Below are 20,555 nucleotides of genomic sequence, written 5' to 3'. Positions count from 1 at the left end.
TTCCAGACTAAATACACCAGACATTGGAAACATACTGAGAAGTATTATCATTGCATTATCCAGGTGTAGAACACATACCAGAACATACACGGTAGGTCAGGGTGGGAATTTCCCTTAAGGAATTTGATGGTCCGTCCCACTGTCAATCAACCTGAGAAAGGCAAACCTCAGACTAAGAAAGAACCAATATTCTTTTCTCTCTAAGATGATGGAATTTAGATCTGGACTACAATAAGAATGAAAGTGGTCAAAGAGCTACTTTCATGTCAGAGCCAAACTAGCCCCCAAGACATGGCAAAGGGACAAGGACCACAAAGAAAACCTCCTATGCAGAATCATGACCTATGAATTCCAGGAGATGCAATACCCAGTATTGAGTTTTATCTTCCTTCTCTGCATTGTGATGCCCTTCTACTATTGCTGGAAAAGCCACTTATGTGATAGTAAGAAGCAGGTTCCTGAGCTCTGATATAGCAGTGGTCTGGATCAAGGCCCTGTGGCAGAGGTAAGAGTCACAGATGAACTATGGGACATATACATATTATTCAGATATTGACAGAGATTACTTAGAATAGAGAAATGAATGCTCTCTGTTTTATAGAAATAATAACAGCTGCATTATTGAACACTTAAAATGCAGCCACAGTAGCAAACACTTTGTAAAATTCCATTTACTCTTCACAAAATTATTGTAGGTAGCCACCATTATTATCCTGATGCTTTTTTCCGATTTTTAGACAGAGTGGGAGGAAGGTAAGGAGAGAAGCAGGGAGGGAGAGAGGTTAGGGGAGGGGGGGGGGAGAGAGAGAGAGAGAGAGAGAGATCAATGTGAGAGAGACACATCGACTGGTTGCCCCTCGCAGGACTCTAAACCTGTAACCGAGGTACGGGCCCTTGACTGAGAACTGAACTGCAACCATTTGGTCAGTGGGCCAAGGCTCTATCCACATTATCCTAATTTTAAGATGAGGCCCAAGGTGATGCCTGAACAAAGGCTTCTGTGTTACATGAAGCAAGAAATGCCGGCTGTTCAAGCTGGATTCAGAAAAGGAAGAGAGGCACTCGAGACCTAACTGTGAACATTCATTGGATCCTGAGCGCTTCAAAGAATTTCAAAAGGTTAATGTATGTTTTATAGACTACAGTAAAGCCTTTGACTGTGTCAATCATGAGAAGCTATGGGTTGCTTTGAAAGAAATGGGCGTGCCTCAGCACTTGACTGTCCTGATACATAACCTGTATTGTGGACAGAAAGTCACTCTCAGGACAGAATATGGAGAGACAGAATAATTTCCTACAGGCAAAGTTGTCAGACAGGGTTCATTTTATCTCATTTGTTTAATTTGTATAAAAAAACTTAACATACAAAAAACTAGGCTGGATTCAGAAGAAGAAAGAGGTTTTTAAAAAGTGGTGGAAGAAATATCAATAACTTAAGATATGCAGGCAGATGACACCACCTGACTGGCAAAAGTAACAATAATATGAAATTATTCTGGTGAAAGTGAATGAAGAAAGGCCAAAGCAGGACTGCATTTGATTAAAAAGACAAAAACCACAACTACAGAAGAAATACACAATTATAACATAGACAAGGAAGACACTTGAATTGTGACACATGCTGCTTACCTTGCTTAGTTCAGTCATCCATCCCAATGAAACTGCAGCCAAGGAATCAAGAGAAGAAGGAGACTCAGGGGCCAGCAAGGGAAGAACGAGGGAAGATCCTCGAGAGCAAAGCTGTGTCATTAGAGACCAAGGCTCAGACCGTTCACACCCTCATATTCCCAGTTCCTATGTACGCATGCGAAGGTTGGACAGGGAAGAAGGCTGATTGTTCCTCTCTCTCTCCCCTTTCCTCTCTAAATAAAGTTTTTTTATAAAAAAATTATGAATTTATATTATGGATGACTGCTTAAAGTGAAAGAGTTTAAGTTGTAGTGAGTTGATAAGCATTTGATAAAACTGTAATATTGTTAAAATGGCATCAATCCATAAAAATTATTATATGTAACTGATTTATTTTATACCTGATGACAAAACTTCTCTCTCAAAATAACAATACTTAACTGAAAGTCATTTTCATAGACTAACATTTCAATATTGACGTTATTGATTCCATATTGTAAAAATGGCTCGCTGTAGGAGAATTGTGTATTAACTGCAATATTGGCTATATGAAAACAAAAAACAAAAAACAAGATGAATTCACATTGTGATGCCTCATGTACTCATAAATAAAAAGTAGACAGAAGTTTAAAAACCAAAGAATGAAATAATATTAAGGCATAGACTTTGAGTTATTCTTACAAATCTTCTTCAACAGTACCAAAACCTTTGCAGATACGTAATAGACTTATCAGGGCAATCACTCCATAAGGCACATAAATGTCTAATCACTATGCTGTATACCTGAAACTAATATAATCTTGTATGACAACTGTAATTGAAAAATAAATTTTAAAAAATATTACCAAACAGACCTCCAGATTTTTACCAAGGTCTAAAGCTATACAGAATAAAGTATACATTTCCAACCTTTCATTATTTTGCTACTATTAATAAAATACAAGGCTTAGAAGGGAAAATATTTTATATAAAAAAATTATATTAGACAAAGTGAATATACTGAAGAAGGCAGAAAGACACCTAAGTAGAGATACAGAGCAGATTTTTGGAAATGGGAAACTGGAGGTAACTACATCAAAAGAGAAATCTACTAAATCTTAAAGAAGCAGATAATAATTCCAGTTCTAGCCCTGGCCAGTTTGGCTCAGCAGTTCAGAGCGTCAGCCCACGGACCAGATAGTCCTGGGTTCGGTTCCCACTAAGGGCATGTACCTCAGTTGCAGTTTGTCCCCGGCCCCGGTTAGGGTCGTGTGGGTGGTTAACCACTCGATGTGTCTCTCTCACGTCAATGTTTCTCTCGCTCTCTTCCTCCCTTTCTCCCTCCCACTCTATCTGAAGACAAATGCAAAAAATAAATAATTCCAATGCTATCAGCACTGTATCTGAGCATAAAAACACAATTTCTAATTGTTTCTATGAGGCAAATATAACAATGACACCAAAACCTGCCAAATATCTAAAATTGATTGGAAACTTTAAAACAACCACAACCTAATTTAACTTATGAGCAGAATGCAAAAATCACAAATAAAACATGAGCAAATACAATCTGGCATTACATTAAAGGAGAAAAAAATAACCAAACCGTATCAATATAATATTGATATAGCTAATATTTATAAAAGCATATGATCAACTCTACTGTTCCACCAAAAGATGACAAAACTGAACAAAACTCTTCATTAAAAATGAAGAACTTGCCCAACCGTTGTGGCTCAGTGGTTGAGTGCTGACCTATGCAATTGGTTCGATTCCCGGTCAGGGCACATGCCCAGTTTGCTGGCTTGATCCCCAGTAGGAGATGAGAAGGAGGCAGCCAACTTATATTTCTCTCTCATCAATGTTTCTATCTCTCTCTCCCTCTCCTTTTCTGTCTCTCTAAAAATCAATAAAAATAATAAAATAAAGAACTCAACAAAACAGAACTAAATGAAAATTTCATTACAATCCCTACTTCAGCTCAAAGACTGTATCATAATTACTGTGGAAACATTGAAGCATCTCTAATAAAGTCAGGAACTAGAAACAATGCCCACTGTTATTTTGTTTGTTTATTTATTTATTTATTTATTTATTTATTTATTTAATTTATTTTTGCAAAACAAAGCCTCTACACCACTTTATTTCACCCTTTATCCCAAAATGTAAAAAGTGTTTAAAATGTGTAGTCCTGCGCTTCAGATGCTGACTTTCAACCTCAAAGGCAAGTAGGGAGAGAGGGTCAGGACAGTTCAGAGTTCCTCCCACTCCTGGAGAAAAGGGAAGCCCTAGGCATGGTACAGAATTATACTACCAGCGCCATATGGAGAATGGCTCCCTTTCCCCTAGCCCAAGACTCTGCCCCACCCCACCCACCCCTCCTCTTCAAAGAAGAAGAAATTTTAAATTCTTGATAGTTGTACAGCAACGTGGTACATGGCATGTATAGCAGGCTGCTAGCTGACCAAGGAGGGCTAGGACCTGCCCCTCTGCTTCTTGGCAGGCAGGATGGGGCACAACTTAGCTTCCTCCTCGTCTTCACTCCCCTCTTCTTCCTCAGAAACATCACTGCTTACAGTAACAATCTGGTGCCGGCCAGTGATCCGCACAGGACCAGAACCTTACTTCAGGCGGAAGGTTACAGGAGGCTGGAGCTGAAAGTCATCCGAACCGAGCATGGGTTGACAGGACAACTTGAGGTTGGCCACAGGGACTGCAATCTCCTTGTGGTCATGGTTCTGGGCCACAATTTCTACCAAATCACACTCATCTTTGGCCCCCTCAGTGAGGCAGAGCATGGTCAAAGCCAGCACGTGCTCCGCATCATCTTCTTCCTCTACCTTGAAGGTGAAAGAAGGGGTATGGCCTGAGAGCTCACAGCCAAAGAAAAAACTGTCCACAGTGACCAGAGCTGGGGCCCGCAGCCCCACCACACCCCCTGCCCGGGCTCGGCTCTCCTGACTTAAAAACGCTAAAGCGGCGGGCAGCGCCGGCGGCCATGCTGCCCCACTGTTATTTTTTAACATTGTACTAGTGATTTCACTTATATGTTAAATCTAAAAGCCAATAGTTGAACTCATTATAACAGAGAGTAGAATGACAAAATAACAAATAAAACATTAGCACATAGAATCTGGAAGTCAATAATAATTATTATGGATTAATAACTGAATAAGCAATTCTATTAGGTAGAAAAAGCAATTAGAAGAATAAAAGTTGGAAGAAAAAACTATCAACATCTGCAGGTGTTATGACCGTACATCTGAAAAGTCCAAAAGAATCAAATGAGAATGGTTTTTTGAATTAGACAAGCTAAATCTAATGTTGGTAAACAAGACTAGACAGAGCAATTCTGAAAAAAAAAAATTTAAAACTTAATGAGGGCAAGGGAGCAGCACAGTGTTATGGGTATTGAAACACAGTATAAGACCTCAATAATTTAAAAAGTTTGACAAGCCTGGCTGGTATGGCTTAGTGGATTGAGCGATGTCCTATGGACTGAGAGGTCCAGGTTCAATTCCCAGTCAAGGCACATACCCAGGTTGCAGGCTCGATCCCCAGTAGGGGGCGAGCAGAAGGCAGCTGATTGATTGATTGTTCTCTCTCATAACATGTTTAAAATCAATAAAAATATATTTAAAAAAATAAAAAGTTTGACAGGACATGAAATCACAGACTGACAGAGAAAAATTGAACATAAAGGATAGAACCCAAAACATATAGGCATCTAGTATATGATAACAGTGGCATCTCCAATCAGAGGAGAAAATCTGGAGTATGTAGTAAATGGCATAGGAAAAACTAGGTTATCATATAAAATAAATTTATATTCATATCATAGTTTACCCTAAGATAAATACCAAATATTTAAATGTTAGAGGACACACAAAGTTCCTTTGCAATCCATGCTTCCAGAAGACCTTTCCAATTACCAAACAGAAAGTCATAAAAGAAAATATTCATAAATTCAACAAAAACATTTAAAATATTTCTACAGAACCACTAAAAATCCAATATACCTAACTCACAAACAAACTGCTAAAAATATTTGTAATGTATACCAGAAAGTTTATTCCTTAAAATATACAGAGCTTCTACAGTGCAGTAAGAAAACAATCCATTAGAATAGGCAAGGCAGTGTTCTCAAAAGGGAAAAAGAAAAGCCTCAAGACCCTGGCCGGCTTGGGTCAGCGGTTAGAGCGTCGGCCTGCAGTCCAGAGAGACCCGGGATTGGTTCCCACTAAGGGCGGAACTTGGTTGCAGTTTGTCCACGGCCCTGGTTGGTCGTGCAGGTGGCAGCCACTCGAAGTGTCCCTTTCACATACATGTCTCTCTCTCTCTCCCCCCCCCCCCCCCCACCACCACTCTATCTGAACAAAATAAATGGAAAAATGTCCTCGGGTAAAGATAAAAAATAAAAAAAAAAAGAAAAGGCTCAAGGATAATCAAACTCACTCATAAGAAACATAAATTAAAACCACACTACTGAAAATACATATTTAAGCTACATACATTATATATGTGTAATCTAAGAGAATTACAGGCTTAAAAGTTTGATAATATACTCTGGAAAACATTCATATGTTGCTGATGGGAATGTAAAAGATCTCCAAAAGTTATTAAGTTTAAAAAGCCAAAAATAAAAGATTATATATATGTTAGCATTTGTATAAAGAGGAATAGAAATTATGTATCACTATGTATGGATGTATATAAAGAAACTATAAAAGGAATCACAAAAAACTAACAACAGTTTCCTATAAGGGAGAGGAGGTAAGGCATCCAGGAATAGGTTAAAAGAGGTCTTTTCCCTATGTGTGCACTCATATTTTTTATTTTAAATTATCTATAGAAAGCATTAAATATAAAAATATGATATTTAGAAATTTTTAGTATCTTCTATATAATGCTGACATATGATATTTCTAAAGTAGGACAAAAAGTACCTAGAAGGTATTCTTATGGAAGACCTATAATTTTGGTCAAAGAAACAAAATATGAGAGATGAAAAAACAAAGAGAACCATGAGAAGTAAAAAGCTAATCAGAAAAGCACTGGGTAAGAAAGTCAAGCAAAAAAAATTTCATAATGGAGGGGTTGGTCATCAATGTCAAATGATGCAGAGATCAAGGGAGATGAGGAATGAAAAAGAGCCTCTGAATAGTATAATTAGATCATTAATGAAATTCAAGAGAACATTTTTCATTTATTTGTTCCAGGATCGAAGATGAAAAGGAAAGGAGAGAAGCCAGGCGAGGTGGCAAAACATTGGACTGTATAAGGGGCGAGAAAGTAAAAACATCATTCTAGCAAATAGTCTGATAGAATGAAAAAGCAAAGTAAAAATGGAAGCTTGGGAATTCTAGCAGCATTCTACTAAGGTCACCCAGCTTCGATATATGACAATTAGAGAAATATAAATATATCAACACAGAAGCTAAAACATACTTCCAGGGAAACCACTCGAGAGAGAGAAAAATAACTCCTAACATATTAAAATAATATATATCTTGTTAAAGAAAATCACAAAGGGTAGTTAATGATTATAAAGATAGTCAATGACATCAAGAAAAATAAGACCTTTCAATCAAAACTACTCTTAACAGTAAGCTGTCTATTTCATATTTAATGAAGGCCTGGAACCAAAAGTTCATGGTATTCTAGAAACAGGTATCAAGGCAGATCTCACAAGTAACAGAGGCGCATCATCTAAGGATCTTTTTCACATTAAGAATCCTATTAGAAAGAAAACACTAAAAGGTAATTGAATTTCCCTCAGTTATCTTCATCTCTGTCAGCTCCTGCTACAATAACTTACTCTCCAGAGCAGAGATAACTCAATTCTGTCCAGCAAGCATATGTTATGAATCTCCAAAGCAAACTTGTCTAAATCACTCTGGTCTTCTATCAAGGTTGGCTGTGGATATGAACTCTGACAGAAAGCAAACATTTATTTTTATCTTTTCAATAATTCACTTCTCCATGCTTTCATGGAAGAAATCATGAGACAAATATATAAACTGCAGTTATGTTATCTAGTCAGATGAAATGGTTTCCATGACTTAAATAAAAACAATCAATTAAGAAGTTATTAGTATACAGAAGAATTAGTAAACTACCTGAAGTTTCTATTAATCAGATGCTACTTATGATGATGTCACAAATACTATTTCGACTATTTCATCCATGAATAGTTTTCAGTAAGAACATATTTTAGAAAATAAAATTGAAAATTCATTTTCAAAATAGTATCTACAATATTTCTTACAAGAAAATGTATTTCCTATCGGTATTCTAACCCAGCAGTTTAAAATAATAACAATAACATAACTAAAAATAAAAGGCAACAGTATCAAAAATCTTATTTTGTAGATTGTAACAAATAAAAAACATAAATTAAGCTAAATTAAAATAATTAATGAATACATCTTTCCTCTGAAAAGCTTTGACTTAAACTACTTGAATGAAGATACTGACTTGGCTATGCATGACCTTTAAATTCTACAAGACTAGTCACAAAAATAATGATAATAACAATCACTAACAGTTTATAATATGTTTTAACCCACACCATATAAAATTTTACTCTCCACAATATACCTTCAACTGAGGTTTCATTATATCCATTTTATAGAAGGGAAACTAAGATGAAGAAAGGTTCACTAAGTTTTCCTAAGACCTTCCAACTAAAATGGAACATCTTTTCTAGCTCCATGTTACTGCTATAACCTTGCTGACAGTTTCAAATTTAACACCAGAGAAGCTCAAACAATGTAACCAACAATATTCCATACAACTTTTTAATGTAAAATGTGCTAACCTATTTTACAGTTTTTTTTAATATTTTAAAATTATATTCTAAATTTTATTTTTGTTACAGATGTTTTTCCTTTTCTTACCCCAATGACACCCTCCACCCCATCACCCCCGCCTCATCCCCGGCTTTGTTGTCCATGTCCATTGGTTATGTATACATGCATATAAGTTCTGTGGTTCATCTCTTCCCTCCCCCCATCACCCCCTCTTTTGAGGGTTGTCAGTCTGTACCCTACTTCCATGTTTCTGGGTCCACCCTATTCCTCAGACTGTTATGTTCATTATATTCCATAAATAAGTGAGATCATGTGATATTTGTCTTTTGCTGCTTGGCTTGTTTCACTGAGGATAATACTTTCCAGGTCCCTTCATGTCATCGCAAAGGATAAGGAGATCTTTCTTTCTTACAGATGCATAGTACTCCATTGTGTAAATGTACCACAACTTTTTTACCCATTAGTCTACTGATGGACATGTGGGCTGTTTCCAGATCTTAGCTATTGTAAATAGTGCTGCTATGAACATGGGGGTACATATATTCTTTCTGATTGGTGTTTCAGGCTTCTTAGGGTATATTCCTAGAAGTGGGATCACTGGGTCAAATGGCAGTTCCATTTTTAATTTTTTGAGGTAACACCATATTGTTTTCCATAGTGGCTGCACCAGTCTGCATACCCACCAGTAGTGTACTAGAGTAGCCTTTTCTCCACACCCTCACCAGCACTTGTTGTTTGATGATTTGTTGATGGTGGCCATTCTGACAGGTGTAAGGTGATACCTCATTGTTGTTTTAATTTGCATCTCTCTGATGATTAGTGATGTTGAGCATTTCTTCATATGTCTCTTGGCCATTTGTATGTCCTGTTTGGAGAGGTGTCTATTCAGCTCCTCTGCCCATTTTTTAATTGGGTTCTTTGTCTTCCTTTTGTTGAGTTGTATGAGCACTCTATATATTTTGGAAATTAACCCCTTATCTGATGTATCATTGGCAATAATGTTCTCCCATACAGTGGGTTGCCCTTCTATTTTGATGGTTGTTTCTTTTGCTGTGCACAAGCTTTTGAGTTTGATGTAGTCCCATGTGTTCATTTCTTCCTTTGTTTCTGTTGCCTTAAGTGATGTATCAGTGAAAATTCTGCTGCGTATGATGTCCGAAATTTTGTTGCCTACATTTTCTTCTAGAATTTTTACGGATTCACGGGTCACATATGTCTTTTATCCATTTTGATTTTATTTTTGTGTATGGTGTAAGTTGATGGTCTAGTTTCATTTTTTTGCATGTAGCTGTCAATTGTTTCTTCCTTCATTTCACACACAATCAGCACTTGTTGGATTGAGGAACTCAAAGCTATCATTTGAAAGCCACCAATCATGGCCATTTGACATACTATTGTAAACTATCACTCTTGCTGATCATAGGGTAGAAAGTAGTTCTGCCATGGCCTTTCTCACTTAATTTAATCCTTTATATTTCCATAGAGAACCAGCATTTCCACTTATAATCAGAAACAGAAAAAGAATCCAAATGCATAGGCTATATTTATCATTCATTTATTGAACAATTATTTATTGAGCACCTACTACATGTAAGGCAATGTGCCAGGGATTATGGATATGTGATAAAAAGACACCAGAAAAGGAATAATGAAGTGATTACTAAAGAGAGAATAGGATTCCAATAAAAGTCAAGATAGGAGAGAGTAGTCAACAGCCTTAGATTTTTAAGATGAGGTTTATTAAAATAAAATCAAAGACCGGGTTTGGTTACATTGAGGTCACTGGTAATCTCAGGAAGCTTCAAGGGGGAGTGAGTGGTGGTGGTGTTAGAAGCCCGAGTGCCATGAAGCCAGTGTGCCACGAGGAAGCTCAGAGGGAAGAGAGATAATATATGTGGAAAACTAATTTAAAGACTGACTACTATAATCTCACTTATTAAGTGGAATTTAACAAACATCATAAACTGATGAACAAAATAGGTCCAGAGGCATGGAACAGACTGACATATCTCAGAGGGGAGGAGGAGGGAGGGAGATGGGAAGAGAGTAACCAAAGAACTTACATAGACATATGCATAACCAACAGATATAGACAGTAGTGTGTTGAAGGCCTGTGGTGGGGCAGGGACTAGGTAAAGAGGGGTAAAGTGGGAGTGTGGAACTGGGGGGGCATCTGTAATACAGTCAACAATAAATATAAAAATGAAGACTGACTACTAAACTGATAAAAAAAAAAATAGGAGGCATGAGAGTACAATCTAATGAAGGTTTTAAGTTTGTTTTTCATTTATTAAAAAATAGATATTGTAACATGTTCCTGTGCTATCCCACTAGAAAAGGAAGACTGATTCACGAAAGAGAAGACATAAATGAAGAAGCAGTCTTGAGAAGTGAGAGTGGGGAAGGGCTCTAAAAAACAGCCAGTCAGGCTGGCCACTAAAGAGGTGTGCTCTCTAATGGTAGAAAAAAAACAGAACAATATATATTGATTAGTTTGGTGATAGATTTGGCGTTCATTGCAATCTGATGAGATCTGTTGTAATAAATAGTAGTGAAGGGCTTTACCTGACAATATGAGCAGAGTGGGGCATGAGGTTTTCTTTTGGGGGGGGGGGGGTAAGAATTAAAATAATTCATTTGGGTTATGGGAATTCAAGCCTTGCAGAGAAACTAAGTAGAATGACTGGGAGTCACTAAACACCTAATAAAGTTTAAGAGCATAAATGAAATGGGAAATGAATTAGTTTGAGTACTTGGCAAAGAATCAGTAGCACTCCATGGTTAAGATGCCTTGTGACTATTATTATCCTCTATACCTGTGGCTGAAGCAGAATGACACTACTACTACCATCTATTAGCTAATAACCTCCAAATATAACTCTCATATATCTGATCTATTCATTAAATCTATATTACCAAATTGCAATCAGATCTGTAGTATCCCAAAAATGAAACCCTCAACATATTGCAAACGATTCCTAATTTTCCCTCCAACATGTTTTCTGTTCTTAATTTTCTAATCCAAGAGGATTATAATGTCTAACAGTTCAAGTAAAATAAACTATTTCAAGTCTTTTGCAATACTCAATATATTCAACACATCCACAAACTCAAAGTTATATTTAAAATAATATCAAGGTGACGTACACATAAAATTAAGCCACTTTAAAATTCACAATTCAGTGTCATTCAGTACATTAACAGTGTTGTGCAACTACAACACCTATCTAGTTCCAAAACATTTCTCTCACACCAAAGTCAATCCTTTACCCATTAAGCAGTCTCTCCCCATTCTTCTCTCCACAGTCAATGGCAACCACCAATGGATTTATCTATTCTGGATATTCAATATAAATGATTTATATGATATATTTCTGTGTCTGGCGTCTTCCACTTAGCATAAAGTCCTGAGATTCATCTACATTGTAACATATATCAGTGCTTTATTCCTTCATGACTGCACAATATTCCACTCTGTCCACATGCCACAATTTCCACCTTTTGGCTACTGTTAATAGCACTGCTACAAACATGCATTATAATAGACAGGGTTCGCCAAAGGAACAAAACCAATATGATATATATAAATATACATAAAAAGGAGATTTATTAAAGAGATCGGTTCCCAGGGTTATGAGGGTCAAGAAGTCCCACAATCTGACATCTGCAAATGGGAGAACCATGAAAGCCAGTGGTATAATTCAGTCCAAGAATCACAAGCCCTATAATGTAAGTCCCAGTGTGATTCCAAATGACTAAGAACTAGCAGTGCCAATGTCCGAGGGCAGGAGAAGATGGATGTCTCAGTGAACGAGTAAATGAGGTTATGTGTATTTCAAAAAGACAACAGGCTGGCCCTGACCAGTGTGGCTCAGTTGGTTGGGTGTTGTCCCGTGCACCGGAAGGCTGGTGGTTGGATTCCCAATCAGGGTACATGCTCAGGTTTCAAGCTAGATCTCCGGTAGGGGATGTGCAAAAGGCAGCTGATCAATGTTTCACTCTCACATTGATGTTTCTCTCTCCCTCTCCCTCTCTAAAAATACCACTAAAAACTTTTTTTAAAGACAATAGGATATATGTGACCTTTGTACTACTTTTGCAACTTCTTGTAAGTCTATAATTATTTCAAATTAAAGTTAAAAAGAAAAACAATGGAGATAAAGAGTTGTTAAAGCTACACAATGGGTTATTTTTATTCTTTATTTTTCAGTTTAAGATTTTTTTCTCATGTCGATGTTTCTCTCTCCCCCTTCCTCTCTCTCTAAAAAATAAATTAAAAAATAATATTGGTAGTTTAGGACTCTAACATTCGTGTGTTTCACATTCCTTCAGAATGGTCAAGTATACGTTGAATAATATATTAGTTCAGGACACTATGAGGTCTACAGAGGTATGAGGACAGAGACTATACTGGATTATTGTTCTGATTCAAAATACTTGATTTACTAGCTATGTGACCAAGGCTAAATCACATTCTCTCAGTCTATCCTGCAAACTTCACAGATCTGTTGTGGTGGTGAAATTTTTTTTAAAAAGTATATTAAACCACTCACTGAGATGATAATAGGGAGGCCACAGAGAAAAGGGGCCATAACTTTGTATCAGACTACTTGACCTCAAATCCTAGCTTCACCACCTATTAGCCATGTGATCTAGAGCCAGTCATTTATCCTCTCTGTGCTTCAGGTTTCCTTCTGTCTCAAATTGGGAAGATAACAATATTTACCTCAAATATTTGTTGTACAGATTTATTTTATATTTACTTAGAGCTGAGATAAGTAAGTAATGCTATAGAAATGCTTATTGATTTTTAAAAATTTTAACGTGCTTAACTGACAAAAAAAAGTTCACTATTCTACCGAAAAATATTTTGTTTGCTAATGTGAAAAAATATTTGAATCCATCTGAAAGGAAAATCCATAGATTGCTTTATTAAGAATTAATGAAGTGCTTTCATGGCCCTTATTTAATAAAAAAGACTTTTTATTACTTCAAATAAGCTCACTGGCCAACTAGTTTGCAGTTCTATTGAAGCTAATAAATAGTGAGTTCTACAGTACAGCAATTGCAATTTAAAGCAATATCAGCCAAAAAGTGAAACTAGACCGCCAACTTACACCATACAAAAGAATAAACTCAAAATGTGACTTGTGAATCCATAAAAATCCTAGAAGAAAATGCAGGCAACAAAATTTCAGACATCATACACAGCAGAATTTTCACTGATACAATGACTAAGGCAAGAGAAACAAAGGAAAAAATGAACACATGGGACTACATCAAAGTAAAAAGCTTGTGCACAGCAAAAGAAACAACCATCAAAATGGAAAGGGAACCCACTATATAGGAGAGCATAATTGTCAACGATACATTAGATAAGGGTTAATTTCCAAAATATATAGAGTGCTCAAACAACTCAACAAAAGGAAGACATAGAACCCAATTAAAAATGGGCAGAGGACCTAAATAGACACCTCTCCAAAAAGGACATACAATTGGCCAAGAAACATATGAAAAAATGCTCAATGTCACTAATCATCAGAGAGATGCAAATTAAAATGACTATGAGGTATCACCTCACACCTGCCACAATGGCTTCCATTAACAAATCATCAAACAACAAGAGCTGACGAGGGTGTGGAGAAAAGAGGACTCTAGTACACTGCTTTGGGTATGCAGACTAGTGCAGCCACTATGGAAAACAATATGGCGTTTCCTCAAAAAATTAAAAATTGATCTGCCCTTTGACCCAGTGATCCCAATTCTAGGAATATATCCTAAGAAGCCTGAAACACCAAACAACCAATCAGAAAGAATGTATGTACCCCTATGTTCATAACAGTGCTATTTACAATTGCTAAGATCTGGAAATAGTCCAAGTGTCCATCAACAGATCAGTGGATAAAAATGATGTGGTACATATACACAATGGAACACTTTGCAGCTGTAAGAAAGACCTCTTACTCTTTGAGACAACATGGAGGGACCTGGAGAGTATAATGCTAAGCAAAATAAGCCAATCAGAGAAAGACAAATACCATATAATCTCACTTATTTGTGTAATATAATAAACAAAATAAGCTGATGAACAAAATAGACCCAGAAACATAGAAAGGAATACAGTTCAGTCTGACAAACCTCAGAAGAGGGGTGGGGGGATGGATGAGATAAACCAAAGAACTTATATGCATGTATGCATAACCAATGGCCATAGACAACAATGCTGGTGGGGGGGGGGGGGGGCAGGATGGGGAAGAGGGTGTCAATGGGGGAAAAAGGAGAAACATCTGTAACAAAAGTAAATTAATAAAAATTGAAAAAAACAAAAACTGCAACATCAGCCAAAAGAACATTAAGTAATTCTTACTAAGGTAGATTTTAACTTACATAGATTCCTCAAATTTAAATTATGTGATTGTCTTGACCACATGTTTTACAAATATATCACATAAGTTTAGATGAACTAAACCCTGATAGACAAATGCTTTAACAAAAAGACTACCGTGAATTGTGTACACCCATATATACACTATATTTACAAGACAGGGTCCAATATTTTACACAACATAATTTTTAAATAAACATTCTGTTTACAGCTGTAAGATTAAAAAATAATGTTAAGATGTACACCTAATCAATGATGTCATGACATTCAAGGAACCTCTACATAAATCAAAAGCTGAAGATGTCAAGGATATCCCACTCCGAAGATAACCATGCAATGAACTAAAGAGATGTGCATTTCAGATCTACACTGTCATCAATCCCTTGATAATAAATGAAACAAGTCAGCTACTTTACAACCACAAATGGTATTTTAAATACATGACAACATCTCTTTTTTGCAGGAAGAAGTAACTAGCAGTAGATAAGGTTCAAATATATTATTAAAGAATGCACAGCATAAATTCAAGGCTGAATATAGATAACCTTTAGAATATAAGCTGTCTAGGAAAAAATATGCTTCATCTTGTAGAGTATTATTTAAGATTTAAGAGCAATATAGTAGGAAATATATTAAACATGAACATGCCTCAATGAATTGGGTTTTGTGGCATAAACAAAGGAAATTCTTTTTCTGTGAAAATAAGACAAGCAAGGATTAAAAAAACATGCTTGTTTTCTTAAAAGTGACTCATGTGCAGTAGTTTAACAAATCTATTTTCTCCACTAAAAATTTAGGATAAGAATAACAGTTTTTGGAAAAACTTGTTTTTATTTAGGTATTTTATTATGCTTTATAATATTACAAATATCAAAGAAAGATAAAGGTTAAAAATGAAAAACTATACTAGATAAAGCATAAAATTAAATAGCTCAAAATAAGATTGCTGTGTTTGCCGGAAATAAATCCTATTCACACATTCTATAGAAATCTAATGAACATGAATCAAAAGTATATAGTAGAGATTAAGAGATAAATTGCCTACATCTGAATTCTAGTTGTAACTCTGGGTTATTTCCTCCTTATGCTGTTTTATCATTTACAAAATGAGAGACAATAACAGTATTACCTCAGAGGTTTATTGCAAGAATTAAATTGGCTTAGCTAAAACTTACAAAAATTCCATAACAGTTCCTGATAGAACATAAGGACTCATACAATATTAGCTACTGTTGTCACCATCATCCCTCAATAAATAACAAATACTTATACTTTGGTTCAAGTCAGCTTAATCTCTTGCATTATACAGTTTTTGAAAGTATTTATTCCCTTTTCAATTCCATATGTTATTTCCTTCATTCGCTCTCATTCATACACATAAGAATACACAGACCACCACTAAGATACTTACAAATTCAGAGAAAAAGAATGAACTGCAATCTCAACCCAGAGTTACAATGTAACTTTTGCATAATTATTAGAAAGGACACCAAGAAATAGGTTATAGTTTAGTTAGGAGGGCTAACATGGCAACTAAATTGTTTTTTCTTCTTTCAATTCCTGAAAAATGAGCAAAACAAAAAAACTTCTGAACAAAAATTACCAAACAACAAAAGGAAAATTAACAGACAGCATTAAACATTAAATAACTGGATACTATGGGGAAAATAAACATACTGGAACTAGAACTAAGGGTGCAACAAAGCTCAGTTCTTAACTATGTCCCCCATATGCATGAAGCAATAATGTAAGATGACAATTCTTATAATTCTTCTTAAAGTTATTTGATATAGAGAGAGAAACACACTGACTAGGTTTCATGATCTCTGCTTCTTCTCATTGAGAATACTGGAAAAACCTACAGGGCAAAAAATGTTGAAGCAAGGAAATAAAAATCAGGGCTGACTTCCCAGGACAGAGGCAGACTCCAGACTACTTTCTGAAAAGACAGATAATGATTCAAAGCCTAAGCACATTTTCCCCTGATGAGAATTGTCCACAGCTTCTAAGACAATGAAATGAACTGAGTAGAAAATACTTAACAAAACCTTAAAGGGAAAGCAAAACTTAGGTGTGCAGGGCAGCCTCCTCACCCATCTAGAAGATCTCTCTCCTTTTCTTCAACATTGGCCACACAATATTGACAGAAAACAAACTGCAAAATTCAAATTGTAACTCACAATGGGGAGAAAGGAAGAAATCACTAAGACATTTTGTTTGTCTAAGCCAAAAGAAACTAGGCAAGAACATTCAAAGCATGTATATAACCACCAATAAATAAATCAAAAACAAGCTAAGTATTTTTTAATAAAACAAGAAGATTCTATAGAAAAAAAAACAAAGAATCCAAAGTGAATATATAACAAAAAAATAAAAGTCTAATGATCAACATAAAAATATAACAACAAACCCTGGCCGGTTTGGCTCAGCGGTTGGAGCGTCGTCCTGCGGTACAGAGAGACCCGGGTTCGGTTCCCGCTAAGGGCACGTACCTCGGTTGCAGTTTGTCCCCGGCCCTGGTTGGTTGTGTGGGTGGCAGCCACTCGATGTGTCCCTTCACATCAATGTTTCTCTCTCTCTCTTCCTCTCTCTCCCTCCCGCTCTATCTGAACAAAAAATGGAAAAATGTCCTCGGGTGAGAATAAAAAAGAAAAGAAAAAAAAATATATATATATATATATATATATTATATAAAACAACAAAAACACATAAAAATAACTAAGGTTGAAGACATAAATAAACATATGAAGAACAAAGCATAATCAAATAGACAAATAAATTACAAATATCATAGACAAAATAAAACAACAAAATTTTATTATTGATGGTGAGACATGAAAGAATAAAGTAATTAAGAAATACCTATAAGGAGACTTCTGGTCAAGATGGCAGCATAGGTAAACCTGGTACTAGCCTCCTCCCACAACCACATCAAAGTTACAACTAAACTGCAGAACAACCATGATTCAGACCTGCCTGAAATTGAGCTGAATGTAAATCCTACAACTACAAAATTAAAGAACAAGCCACATCAAGGTTGGCTCCAGTGTGAAGGAGGCAACTTGAAAGGCACAAGAGACCTGGGGAAGAACTGAGTTGTTTGGCATCAGGGTGAAACCTGGAGAGGAAGTTTTCTCCAGGATAAACATGCTGGCAGAAGCCATTGTTCCTTTGGTGAGCCCTTCCGTTAATGGGCAGGCAGAAGGGTGCCATATCTGGGACTCCAGTAACCTGGCTCACAGTGTTTGACCCACCCTGGTGATTCTCTGAGGCCCTGCCCAACCCAGCCTTCAGGCCCATTCAAGCTCTTTCCAGTGGCTTTACCATAGGATTGGCCTATCTTGGCTCCTGCTTCAGCTTTTTCTAAATTTTCTCAAACAAACAGCAGCATCTGGCCACAGAGAACCCCATATCTCTTGCTAAAGGGCCCCAGCCTGGCACTAGAAGCAACCAGCCTTACTTCACAGCTTGGCCTCTCCTGGGTACCTCCACGCACAGCACAAGAAGCAGCCACCTGCAGATTGCTTTGTACCTTATGGCTGGTGGCCCCAGGTAGAACACGGGCAGTGGCTATCCAGCACACCCAGTGGACAGCTTCAGACCACATTGAAGCCCCACCACCCTACCATCTCCACAAGTGACACACTCAAGGAGTGGACTCAGTGGTTACCAGAGCCCTGATGAAGTAAGTCATGCTCTCTATGGTGGGCCCCTGCACAGCTGAAGCTCCAAGGTAGTCATAGGTCAGTGAGCAAAGCCAGTCCTTGAAGCTGATCAGCCTAAGTAAATCCTTCCCATTAACATGCCAAGGGCAATCAGGCCCCAAATTACAACAGAAAGGTGTACAGTCCACACAAGGGGTGCACCTAGAGGGTCTAGCTGGGATCATCAAGGAGGCTGTGCCACTGGACCGTACAGGACACCTACTACAATAATAGGCCACCCTAGGAGGTCTAAGAGACATAGCAACTCTACCTAATACATACATAGAAACAAACACAGGGAAGCAGCCAAAATGAGAAGACAAAGAAATATGTCCCAAATGAAAAAACAGAACAAAACTGCAGGAAAAGAACTAAACAAAATGGAGATAAACAATCTAACATATGCAGAGTTCAAAACACTGGTTATAAGGACACTCAAGGAACTTAGTGAGACCTTCAAGGAACTTAGTGAGAACATCAACAACATAAAAAGGACCAGCCAGAAATCAAGGATGCATGAACTGAAATAAAGAATAATTTACAGGGAATCAATAGTAGAGTAGGTAAAGCCAAGAAGTAAACCACCAATTTAGAACATAAGAAAATAAAACACAACCAATCAGAACAACAAAAAGAAAAAAGAATCCAAAAAAATGAGGACAGTGTAAAGAGCCTCTGGGACAACTTCAAGCATACCAAAATTTGTACCATCGGGATGCCAGAAGGAGAAGAGAGAGGGCAAGAAATTGAAAACCTATTTTAAAAAATAGTGACAGAAAACTTCCCTAACTTGTTGAAGTAAACAGACTTACAAATCCAGGAAGCACTAAGAGTCCCAAACAAGTTGACCCAAAGAGGCCCACACAAAGATACATCATCATCAAAATGCAAAAGGTTAAAGACAGAATCTTAAAAGCAACGTGAAAAGCAGTTAGTTACCTACAAGGGAGCTCCCATAAGACTGTCAGTCAATTTCTCAGAAGAAACTTTGCAGGCTACAAGGGAGTGGCAAGAAATACTCAACGAGATGAAAAGCCAGGACCTACAACCAAGATTACTCTTTCATGCAAAGCTATCACTTATAATCGATGGACATATAAAGTTTCCCAGACAAGAAAAAGCTAAAGGAGTTCATCACCACCAAACCAGTATTATATGAAATGTTGAAAGGCCTTCTTAAAAAAGAAGATAAAAAATATAAACAATAAAATGGCTATACACACACATACACACACACATATACACACACACACATATATATCAACAATTGAATCTATAAACAAAATTTACAAGCAGAACAGAAACAGACTCATAGATACTGAGAACTTTTTGTTGCTTGCCAGATAATAGGGAGGTTGGGGAGATGTGTGAAACAGGTGAAGGAATCAAGAAGTACAAACTGGTTGTTAGATTGAAGAACTTCAAATGTAAGGGGGGAGAGGGGAGCACGAAGAGATAAACCAAAGAACTTATATGCATATATGCATAACCAATGGATAAAGACAATAGTATGGGGAAAGGCAGGACGGGGGTGAGGGGGATGGGGAGGAGAGGGGGAATATGTGCAATACATTCAACAATAAAGATAGGTTAAAAAAAGAAATAACTATAAAATAGATATGAAAATCAGACATATATAAAATAGATTAATGTGCACCTAAGAAAAATGAAATAAAACAGGAAAGGATTCTCAAAATTCAACTTAAAACAATATCCAAGAACTGAAGGAAACATCCAAATTTACATATTATAACAAAAAAATCATGTTCCAGGAAAATTTGATAAATAATGTTTATTACTGAGTCATACTGCTGTTGGAATTGATCTTCATTGACAAATAAAGAAATCTCAAACAGAAAATAAGCAAATTATCAACTGAGAAAATTATCACGACAGCCTCAAAGTTCTTTGAAAGCAAAATTCAAAGCCAAGCAGACAATGTAGCAACGTCTAAAGTTCTAAAGCAATGCAAGTATTAGCCAAGAATACTAAATCCATCAGAATGTCATTCCAATGTAAAGACAGCAGGCAAATATTCTTAAACAT

General features: G+C 36.6%; 1 protein-coding gene and 1 pseudogene across 7 annotated transcripts in view; both read right to left on the bottom strand.

Moving 5' to 3' along the window:
• The window catches only part of LRBA (LPS responsive beige-like anchor protein), a 622,710-nt gene that overhangs the window by 364,225 nt on the left and 237,930 nt on the right, over window positions 1–20,555 (bottom strand). The gene's annotated exons all lie outside the window — the stretch shown is intronic.
• Window positions 4,083–4,608, bottom strand: LOC118616475 (annotated as a pseudogene).

This window comes from Molossus molossus, unplaced genomic scaffold (genome assembly GCF_014108415.1).
Source record: "Molossus molossus isolate mMolMol1 unplaced genomic scaffold, mMolMol1.p scaffold_m16_p_4, whole genome shotgun sequence".
NCBI classification, from domain to species: domain Eukaryota; kingdom Metazoa; phylum Chordata; class Mammalia; order Chiroptera; family Molossidae; genus Molossus; species Molossus molossus.
This window is presented reverse-complemented; position numbering and strand designations above follow the sequence as displayed.